The sequence below is a fragment of the Alosa sapidissima genome, chromosome 5 (genome assembly GCF_018492685.1).
Source record: "Alosa sapidissima isolate fAloSap1 chromosome 5, fAloSap1.pri, whole genome shotgun sequence".
Lineage (NCBI taxonomy): Eukaryota > Metazoa > Chordata > Actinopteri > Clupeiformes > Clupeidae > Alosa > Alosa sapidissima.
In genome coordinates, this window is record NC_055961.1 from 4,310,117 (window position 1) to 4,319,662 (window position 9,546).

General features: G+C 43.3%; 1 pseudogene; it reads right to left on the bottom strand.

Annotated features, from left to right (window-relative positions):
* Positions 1 to 355: 355 nt before the first annotated feature.
* Positions 356 to 457, bottom strand: LOC121710178 (annotated as a pseudogene).
* Positions 458 to 9,546: the final 9,089 nt, after the last annotated feature.

Sequence of the window (9,546 nt, forward strand, 5' to 3'; positions counted from 1 at the left end):
AATCTCCATGGAGCCCGTTATTAAACGAGGCTTTGTAAAACCTCTGCAGACGCTCTGTAATTGGTCGATCAGTCGGAGCTTATTTACTTAACACACAAACACAAGCAGCTCCTGAGAGCGCTATCCACTGGCTCCAGCCTAATAGGGCTATCCACTGGCCCCAGCCTGATAGGGCTATCCACTGGCCCCAGCTCATGATTGCTCAAGCCAGTGACCAACCAATCACAGCACTCCTTCTGTTGGCTCAACGAGAGGTCAACTGCTGACGGCGTAAAGCGTAAAGTTCTAGAAGATAGATAGAGATAGATAGATAGATAGATAGATAGATAGATAGATACTTTATTGATCCCCATGGGGAAATTCAGGTAGATTAATATATGGTCCTCGGGTAGAGGACGTATAAGATATTAAACTGATAAGAACAGACTTGATCTTAGCCAAAAGGCCAAGAAGCGATACATGTGAGGGACTCATCGTGGCAGGAGCGAGTCGGACAATATGGAGAGTAGACTATGATGTGTGTGTGTGTGTGTGTGTGTGTGTGTGTGAGTGTGTGCACTGATTTATGAGGAGATGGACGACATTTCTTGGACATGAGGAACCTACACACACACGCACACACACACACACATATGCATGAACACACACACACTGACCTCTTCCTTGTTTCTCCTCATACCTCCTGCTCTCTGGTCTCTGGCATGGCTGAGTAATTGGCTGTTTTGGGGAGAGATGTTGCAGGACAGAGGAGAGTGGAACCATGTTTAGACTTTCATCACTCACATACACTTCATCTCACAGACACATTTTATTCACACACACACACACACACACACACACACACACACACACACATTTCACTCTCACACACTTGTGTGATAATGACCAAGCTGAGCCCGGCACTGTCTGCATTCTCTCTCCTCTCAAGGGCTTTCCAGCATGTGCATCCCATATGTCCTAGACAGAGTGAGAGAGAGAGATGGAGGGAGAGAGAGAGAAAGAGAGATAGAGTAATGGAGAGAGAGAATGAGGGATGGAACAAGAGAGATGGAGAGAAAGACAGATAGAGGGGTGGAGAGAGCTGGCAGATTCGTCATCTTAATTGACTAGTGCTGGAGCAGTTTAACAGCGCTGTCCATTAAAAATATAATCACCTGATTAAATAAAATAATGAGCTGCATTGTGCGCAGCATTAGCAGACATAAGCTACAGCGCTCCTCCGATAATAAACCTGCGCAGCATTAGCAGACATGGGCTACAGCGCTCCTCCGATAATAAACCTGCGCTGGCCAAGGCTGAGCTGCATGTGCAACAAAAAGAGCCTTCCCACCATCCCACAGCACCTGCCGTCCCTGAGACCAGCATCTATAAAGGGCACAGTCTGAACTGAACCACCGCCAGCTGAATGGCTTCTACAGGCAGCTCTCAGAGACATTTCCTCACTCACACAGCTGAATGGCTTCTACAGGCAGCTCTCAGAGAAATTTCCTCACTCACACAACTGAATGGCTTCTACAGGCAGCTCTCAGAGACATTTCCTCACTCACACAACTGAATGGCTTCTACAGGCAGCTCTTGGAAATGTTTCCCCGGTAACATTACAAATTTAACCATTTATTTATCCTAACATAGGCCCTTACCTGACTAATACATCAAACGTATGGTGTGTCTCATTATAGTTCAAGAAAGAGTAGGAGCCTTTGGTTTACTTTAGTTATGTGTAAATGAATAATCTGAAAATGAATAACTCCAAATAGAAATGCAGATCATTTTGTTTGCAGCAAAGTTGATAGCTTTTCAATGTCATATCAGCATGAAATAGAGTTATTTGATGTGATTTCCATATGTAATTTCATGCTTGACATGAGTGAGTATTGAACTTGCATTGGAAATTGCAGATGTTTTTATGTAAAAAAGATGTAAGTTATATGATCACTCATATAAACTTGAATACCCTCCATAAACTCACCCTCCATAAAATTAACTTTATATTAGTCTGTTCTCTTCCCTAAGTATCTGCAGGACACAGGCCTACAGTGTGGGTAAAGTCTTTCAAGTTTCTGTTGAGTGCAGGGGAGTACATTAGGGCTGTATGACACACAAATAAACTGTTATAGGCACATCAATAGACAACACTGTCATGTGGATGGTATAGGCACATCATCAGACAACACTGTCATGTGGATGTTATAGGCACATCATTAGACAACACTGTCATGTGGATGCTATAGGCACATAATTAGACAACACTCTCATGTGGATGGTATAGGCACATCATTAGATAACACTCTCATGTGGATGTTATAAGCACATCATTACACAACACCGTCATGTGGATGTTATAGGCACATCATTACACAACACCGTCATGTGGATGGTATAGGCACATCATTAGACAACACTGTCATGTGGATGGTATAGGCACATCATTAGACAACACTCTCATGTGGATGGTATAGGCACATCATTAGACAACACTCTCATGTGGATGTTATAGGCACATTACTTGTGTTGTTAGTGCATTACTTGTGTTATTTGTGTAATAAGCACATTGATTGTGTTATAAGCACATTGCTTGTGTTGTAAGCCGATTATTTGTGTTATAAGCACATTCCTTGTGTTACAATCACATTATAAGCATGTTATAAGCTCATCAATGCTGTTGGTACCAGTGGAGTGTGGATTTGCCCTGACAAACAGACCCCGGCTTCCTGCATGGGCTCCTCTCCAATTTCTGATGTTTGGATTGCCATTGAAACCACTGGAATGGTCCGTGGAAGATGTGTGCAACGTGTTCTAAGTTCTAATTAATGTCACAGGATTGTAATTAGATCTCCTCTGTCTGTTTTACTGGGAGCCTTCATGTTTTCCTCTAGCAGCAGGCTGATGGGGGATCCTTCTCTTGCCAGGTATATTGATGATATGACAAAGCATCAATTCATTATGGACTTCTTAATCTAATCATGACTGTTGTCTATTTGTGTTGGCATCTTATTATTATTTGTAGTAGAAAAAACAGCAACAAAATGTATATGTTGAAATATTAGCTGTGCTTTCAGATTTGCATCAATCTATTAAACCTGAAGCTACGATATAATGTTGAGCAGAGCAACACAACACATGCATATTGTTAGTATCATTTCCGATAAATTTGTTTACATTTTTATTGCCCTATAAAAACATTCATGCCTAAGGCCCTCGAATGTGCCTTCTTATTTTTACTTTTTATATTGTTTACTTGAATGTTATGTTTGTCTGTGGACCTAATTGGTAAAATATGTCTCGTCTCCACCGTGGGATAGTAGGAAATGCAATTTCGATCTCTTTGTATGTCTTGACATGTGAAGAAATTGACAATAAAGCAGACTTTGACTTTAAATGACTGAAGAGGATCACAACATATTATAGAATTATGGAGTTATTACGGCAGGCAGGAAACAACTTATGTTTGGACACTTTTAAGGCAACAGGAAGAGGAGATGTTTATGATCTGCTGCTATGGTAAAGACAAAACCAGCGGAGAGCATGCTATCCCTCGTTGACCTTAGAACACACAGTCTCTTCATAACTGCTGTGAACAAAGACTGAACTTATTAAGTTCAGTCTTAGTTTACGGCAGTTATGACCAAACGGCGTTCTCTCTTATAAAGCTGTTAAGTTAAAGTCTACCAAGCTGAAATAACCTTGAATCGTGCAAACAAGGTGTGCTCTCAAAGCAAATTGGAAGATGGATTTTTGAGCAAAAACAAAACATTCTACAAGTTAGTGCATTGAAGTCTTTGTGTGAAGACTACATGAAAAGACCAGACTGTTTGTCTGGCGTAGCTGACAGCATGAAAAGGCGTTTGCCAATGCAGACGCGTCGTGATGAATAAGTTAGGTAAGTGAGTTGGCCTTGGCTCATCCACAGATGGTGACCCCTTTCCACGACGACAAACAGAGCAGTGGCTGGGGTAGCGCCATCCGTCACACACACACCCCACCGAGGAAAAAACACACATGGCTACGTCATGTGCCCATTTCCCAGAATGCCACGCGTTCTGCTCTCAGATCTGCATTGGCTGCGCTTTGTCTCGGGCGTGCCGCGGCGAGATGACAGCCAATCACATGAAAGGGAAAATGATGGAGAAGAGCATATCACACAAGCGATTTCCTGCCTGCGGCCATATTGGCTTTTGCGGGAGAGGGGAGAGATGTGCGGAGCAGCCCTAGGCAGCCAGGCAGGTAATTGCAGAGAAACTAATTAGCTAACTACTCAAGGACAGACAGCTCGGGATGCAAAGCAGAAAGGAAGATGAGGAGGAGGAGGTGCGTGTCACCAAAAGTAATTCGATGGAAAATTCCATGTTGTGTAAACAAGAGAGAGAAATAGAGAGAGACAGAGAGAGAGAGAGAGAGAGAGAGAGAGAGAGAGAGAGAGAGAGAGAGAGAGAGAGAGTGGGGGAGGGGTAAACAGAGAGAGAGAGAGAGAGAGAGAGAGAGAGAGAGAGAGAGAGAGAGAGAGTGGGGGAGGGGTAAACAGAGAGAGAGAGAGAGAGAGAGAGAGTGGGGGAGGGGTAAACAGAGAGAGAGAGAGGGGTGTGTATGAGTGTGTGTGTCTGTGGGGGTGTTGGGTTCTTGGCCCCAGCAAGGTTGGAGGTTAAAGCATTAATAAGTGTGGGTGTGTGGGCTCTGGAGGGTGTGTGTGTGTGTGTGGGGGGGGGGGGGGGGGGGGGGGGGGGGGGTTGTTGTTTTGAGTGTGTATGTGTGTTGGAGGGGGGGGGGGGAGTTGTGCTGAGTGTGTGTGTGTTGGAGGGTGGGGGGCGGTGTGTTGTGCTGAGTGTGTGTGTGTGTGTGTGTGGGGGGGGGGGGGGTTGTTGTTTTGAGTGTGTATGTGTGTTGGAGGGGGGGGGGGAGTTGTGCTGAGTGTGTGTGTGTTGGAGGGTGGGGGGGGGGGTGTTGTGCTGAGTGTGTGTGTGTGTGTGGAGGGGTTGTTGTTCTGAGTGTGTGTGTGTGTAGGTGGGGGGTGTTGTGCTGCCTGCCTCCCTCTCTCTCATCCCTTTCAAGAGATTTGCTGTAGCTGCCCCCAATTACTCTCCACGATCACACGGCTGGACCAAACACTGGGACTTCAGACAGCGCGCACAGATCTGGGGGAAGCAGACTGCACACGTTCAGAAGAGGACTGCAGATGCCCAGGCCTCACAGAGCTGGGGGAATAGTCCACACGTTCAGAGAGACGAGGCCTAAGGAAGGAAATCATTCAATGTCCTATGACATTATTATGTCCACACACAGGACATAATAATGTCATAGGACATTAAAACTGTGTATTGTGTTCAGGTAATTCAAAAACTTACCTGAAATAGCAGTAAAATGTGAAGAAACTGTTTTGACATCATGTTGCCTATACCACAGCACTATATCCACTATATCCACCACTATATCCACTATATCCACTACATCCAGATATCCACCACTATATCCACTATATCCACCACTATATCTACCACTATATCCACCACTATATCCACTATATCCACTTGAGTTGTCATGCGCCAGGCGCTTTCTTGTAATACCACTTTGTACCATGCAGCACTGTATAGTGCAATGCAATACAATGGAGGGGCACCACCATGAATGTAACAGCATGTTCAACACAACTCTGATGCTTCAGTATTCTACACACATCACCTTCAAAGGAGCTATGGAGGATTTCTTAAGATTGGAGCTGTCTTGAACACAGCCACACAACACCTTTAACCATATAAAAAAATGACAAAAAAAACTCGTTCAAATGACGAGTTCCCAGTTTCTAGGCCTTCAGTCCTCTTCTCTGACACTATACTACTGTTTACTGAAGTAACATGAATGGGGTAAACTGCTAAATGGAAATAGGAGGGAAGTGAGGTTCAAATATGAGAGAGAAGACCTGAGAGGCTCTCTGGGGGGTGGGGGAGATTTGAGTCTCTCTGTCTGCTTTTGTGGAAGTCCAAATTAATTGACTTCCTCTGAGTGGATCAGAGCCATTTTGCAAGTCTAAATACCGCATTAATTAAAAAATATGTCATAATGTTTTAATCCTCTGAGAAACTCACATGCTCAAAGGAGAGCACATTATGAAACAGAAATGCTCTGGATTAAGCTGAATTCCTCTAAAGAACTTGAGGGATGGAGAGAATCGGTCCACGAAATGTCTTTCAATCATCTTTCTCTAGCTCTATCTCTTTCAGCCTGCATCTCTCTCTCTCTCTTTCCGTCTGAGTCATACTCTGTCAATCTCTGTCTCACAACAGTTATCTCTGTTGCCCTCAGCCTCTTTCTTTCTATCTCTCACTCTCTCTTTCTGTCTGTCTCATATCTCCCTCTATCTCTCTTTCTCTCTCATATCTCCTCTATCTCTCACTCTCTCTCTGTCAATGTCTCTCTCAGTCCCTCTGCCTCTCTGTATCTGTTTCTCAAACTGCATTCTGTGTGTGTGTGTGTGTGTGTGTGTGTGTGTGAATGTGTGAGTGAGTGTCTGTGGGGGGCATCTCAATCTCTGTCTCTCTATTTCCTTTTCTAGTACCCTCCCTCTCCCCTCTCTCTCTCCCTCCCATCTCTCTCTCTCTCTCTCTCTCATTGTCAGTTTCCGCAGTGTTGCTGTCTGAGCTGAGTTGACTCCGGTGTCCTGGTGACGTGTCCCACCCACCGGTGGTCTTGTCTCAGCAAACCCACTCATGTCAGCTCCCTTGTCACTCGTGCAGCAGACTCTACCATGGAGGCAGACTGATCGTCCCACTCCTGCCCCTTGTGGCCAGGAGCTGGAGAGTGATGTCCAGACTCTAAATGGGGCTTTTTGACATGTGACGCTGTAGGTGCCCCCTAACAAGGTCTCTGTTAAGTATTCTGTATGTAAACATGTTTGTTTCAAGATGCCATGCCATTCAGATCGTTCAGATAAGGGTGTCCACACCAGGAATGATAACTACATATAGACATCACATTCATCAGCATCAGAGAGAGACTTTCCTTATTGTTTGTCATATATTAAGTATATTGTTATAGTTACCGTTATCTTCATAGTTATCAGTCCTGGTGAAGACAATCCTATGGAGCAGAGACTGTTTCTTTTCAAATGGAAGATGGTCATACATCAACATGAATAAATCAATCAGTACACTATCTACAGCCATACACAGAGTGGAGATGTATTGAACGTGTCAAAAAAAAAAAAAATGCAGTATGTATACTTCCAGTCAAATGAAATTTTCACCAGACATTAGTATTAACTCAGATTATCCACCCATATATAAAGAATCCAAACATTAAAGTCCGTAAGTAAAGGTATGTGTGATGAAGAGGAATGGCACAGGAAAAGAGTGTTGAACGTGCTAACTGAAATTTTAAATACTTTGTGGAAAAGCCTTTATTTGTAATGACAGCTTCAAGACATTTCATGTATGACGAAACTAATCAGTCACAGTATTCAGGTGTGATTTTGGCCCATTCTTCTAAACAGAGTCTTTAAATCTTGAAGATTCCAGGGGTCCCTTCTGTGAATCCTGATCTTTAGTTAACTTCCAGAACTGTTCAATACTTATTTCCCCTACTGTATATGGCCAAGGGTTGTCAACTAGCCATGCATGATTATCGAGAGGATTTTTGCAAATATCAAAGAAAAGCATGAGTTCATGTTTGATTGCTTATCCATATGCTGTCTATTGTGAGCCTTACTGAATACACTACATGTATCCCTGACAGAAGAGACACTGTATCTCAGTGGTCCCCAAACTTTTTCTTCCGAGGGCCAGCTCACTATGCCTGGCTCTAAGAGAGGGCCAGAGATTCGGAGTATATTAGTAAACATAAATAGCTTAGCGCTGTGAACAACAGCAGTCTACCTTAGTTGAATATTCCATTACATTTAATCATAGGCTACTGCAATTTAATACCATTATTAGCTGTGTTTATATTGCCATCATGCCATATCAGTGTAAAATGTAGCTCAAATGAAATAATACTAATAAAAAGACTTTAACATTCCCAAAAGTATTAGCAGGGAGTCCCAAAAGTGTATTTTATCCAAAATGTGTGAACTCTGAACTCTGTGTATTTGCATACACAGCTCAAGTTGTGAACAAGCAATATCCTACAAATAATTTGAAGTTCTCAAACTATGAGAGTTTTATGAAGTGCAGGCAAAAACATCTGAAATGACCACTTTCACTCACCTGATGAGAACTTGTGAATTTGTATGAACATTTGAACAAATTAGAAATTATTATCCCAGAAAGTCCCAGAAATATGACTTGACTTAGTTAGTTATTAAAAATTAATTGATACACTTCTAGAATACTTTGAGCACTAATGCAGTTTGTTTTGTTGTTGCATTGTTTGCAGGTAGGCCTACGTTTCATTCCGTTTTCGATGGCAAACGCAAAACAGCGCCAAAACAACCACCAGTGGACAAAAAGAGTATTACATGTGTACTGTTAAGACTCGCCATAGAGAATGAATGGGGGAAATTACGGAAGTTATAGTTTGACGATGTCGTACTCCCATGCGGGCCGGATACTATATACCACAGACATGTTTTGGGGGGCCAGTTTGGGGACCACTGCTGTATCTCAATGGGACCTTCCTGGTAAAATAAAGGTTACAGTAAATAAATAAATAAACATATCTGTAGAGGTGCCTTGACCTACATGAACACTGTAGATTTTGAGAACTTCTCAGAGCTCTTGGTATCAACCTTGGTCAGCTGCCAGGTGCAAATCCCTCCCTGGAACCTGCTGCAAGGTCTGGACAGCAAGAGGTCAATGTATGTGTTTCAGCTCATTATTTTATAACGCATATTCGAGTCTGACGTAACCATATTCTCAGTCTGTTGAGTCCATATGCACCAGCAGGCTGTGTCTGATACTCTGCTGAGTGAATTACAGCAGAAAACTGTATTCACTGTCAGCACTAAGAGCAGAATGGCCTGGAGAATGTTCTATCGCCATGACAGCAGCATAATGAGGGCTATAGCTGGGAGGGAGAGTAACTACGCAATTCTGTGCTTGTGGACTGTTGCATTATTATGTTTCCAGTTATATTTTTGACCTCTACACCATTATAGAGAGTTTGAATTCTGGAAATCTGAAGCAAAGCAGTAGCCCACAAACGAGCGCATTGAGAGAACCACAAACGAGAACCACAAACGAGCGCATTGAGAGAACCACAAACGAGCGCATTGAGACAACCACAAACAAGCGCATTCAGACAACCACAAACGAGCGCATTGAGAGAACCACAAACGAGCGCATTGAGAGAACCACAAACGAGCGCATTCAGACAACCACAAACGAGCGCATTGAGAGAACCACAAACGAGCGCATTGAGAGAACCACAACTCGGAAGACAGAAGAAAAAAGAAAACCCAAAACAACATGAAACAGCCAAATAGCTGAACACAAGCAAATGAAATCCCTGTTCTTCTCAAAAGCCGTCCTCTGCAGTTGGCTCTCTGTGTAGAGTTGACTTTTTCCCCTTTTTGCGCGAGCAGTATATTCGGGAGCGAAGTGGACGCATTGATAATCCCTA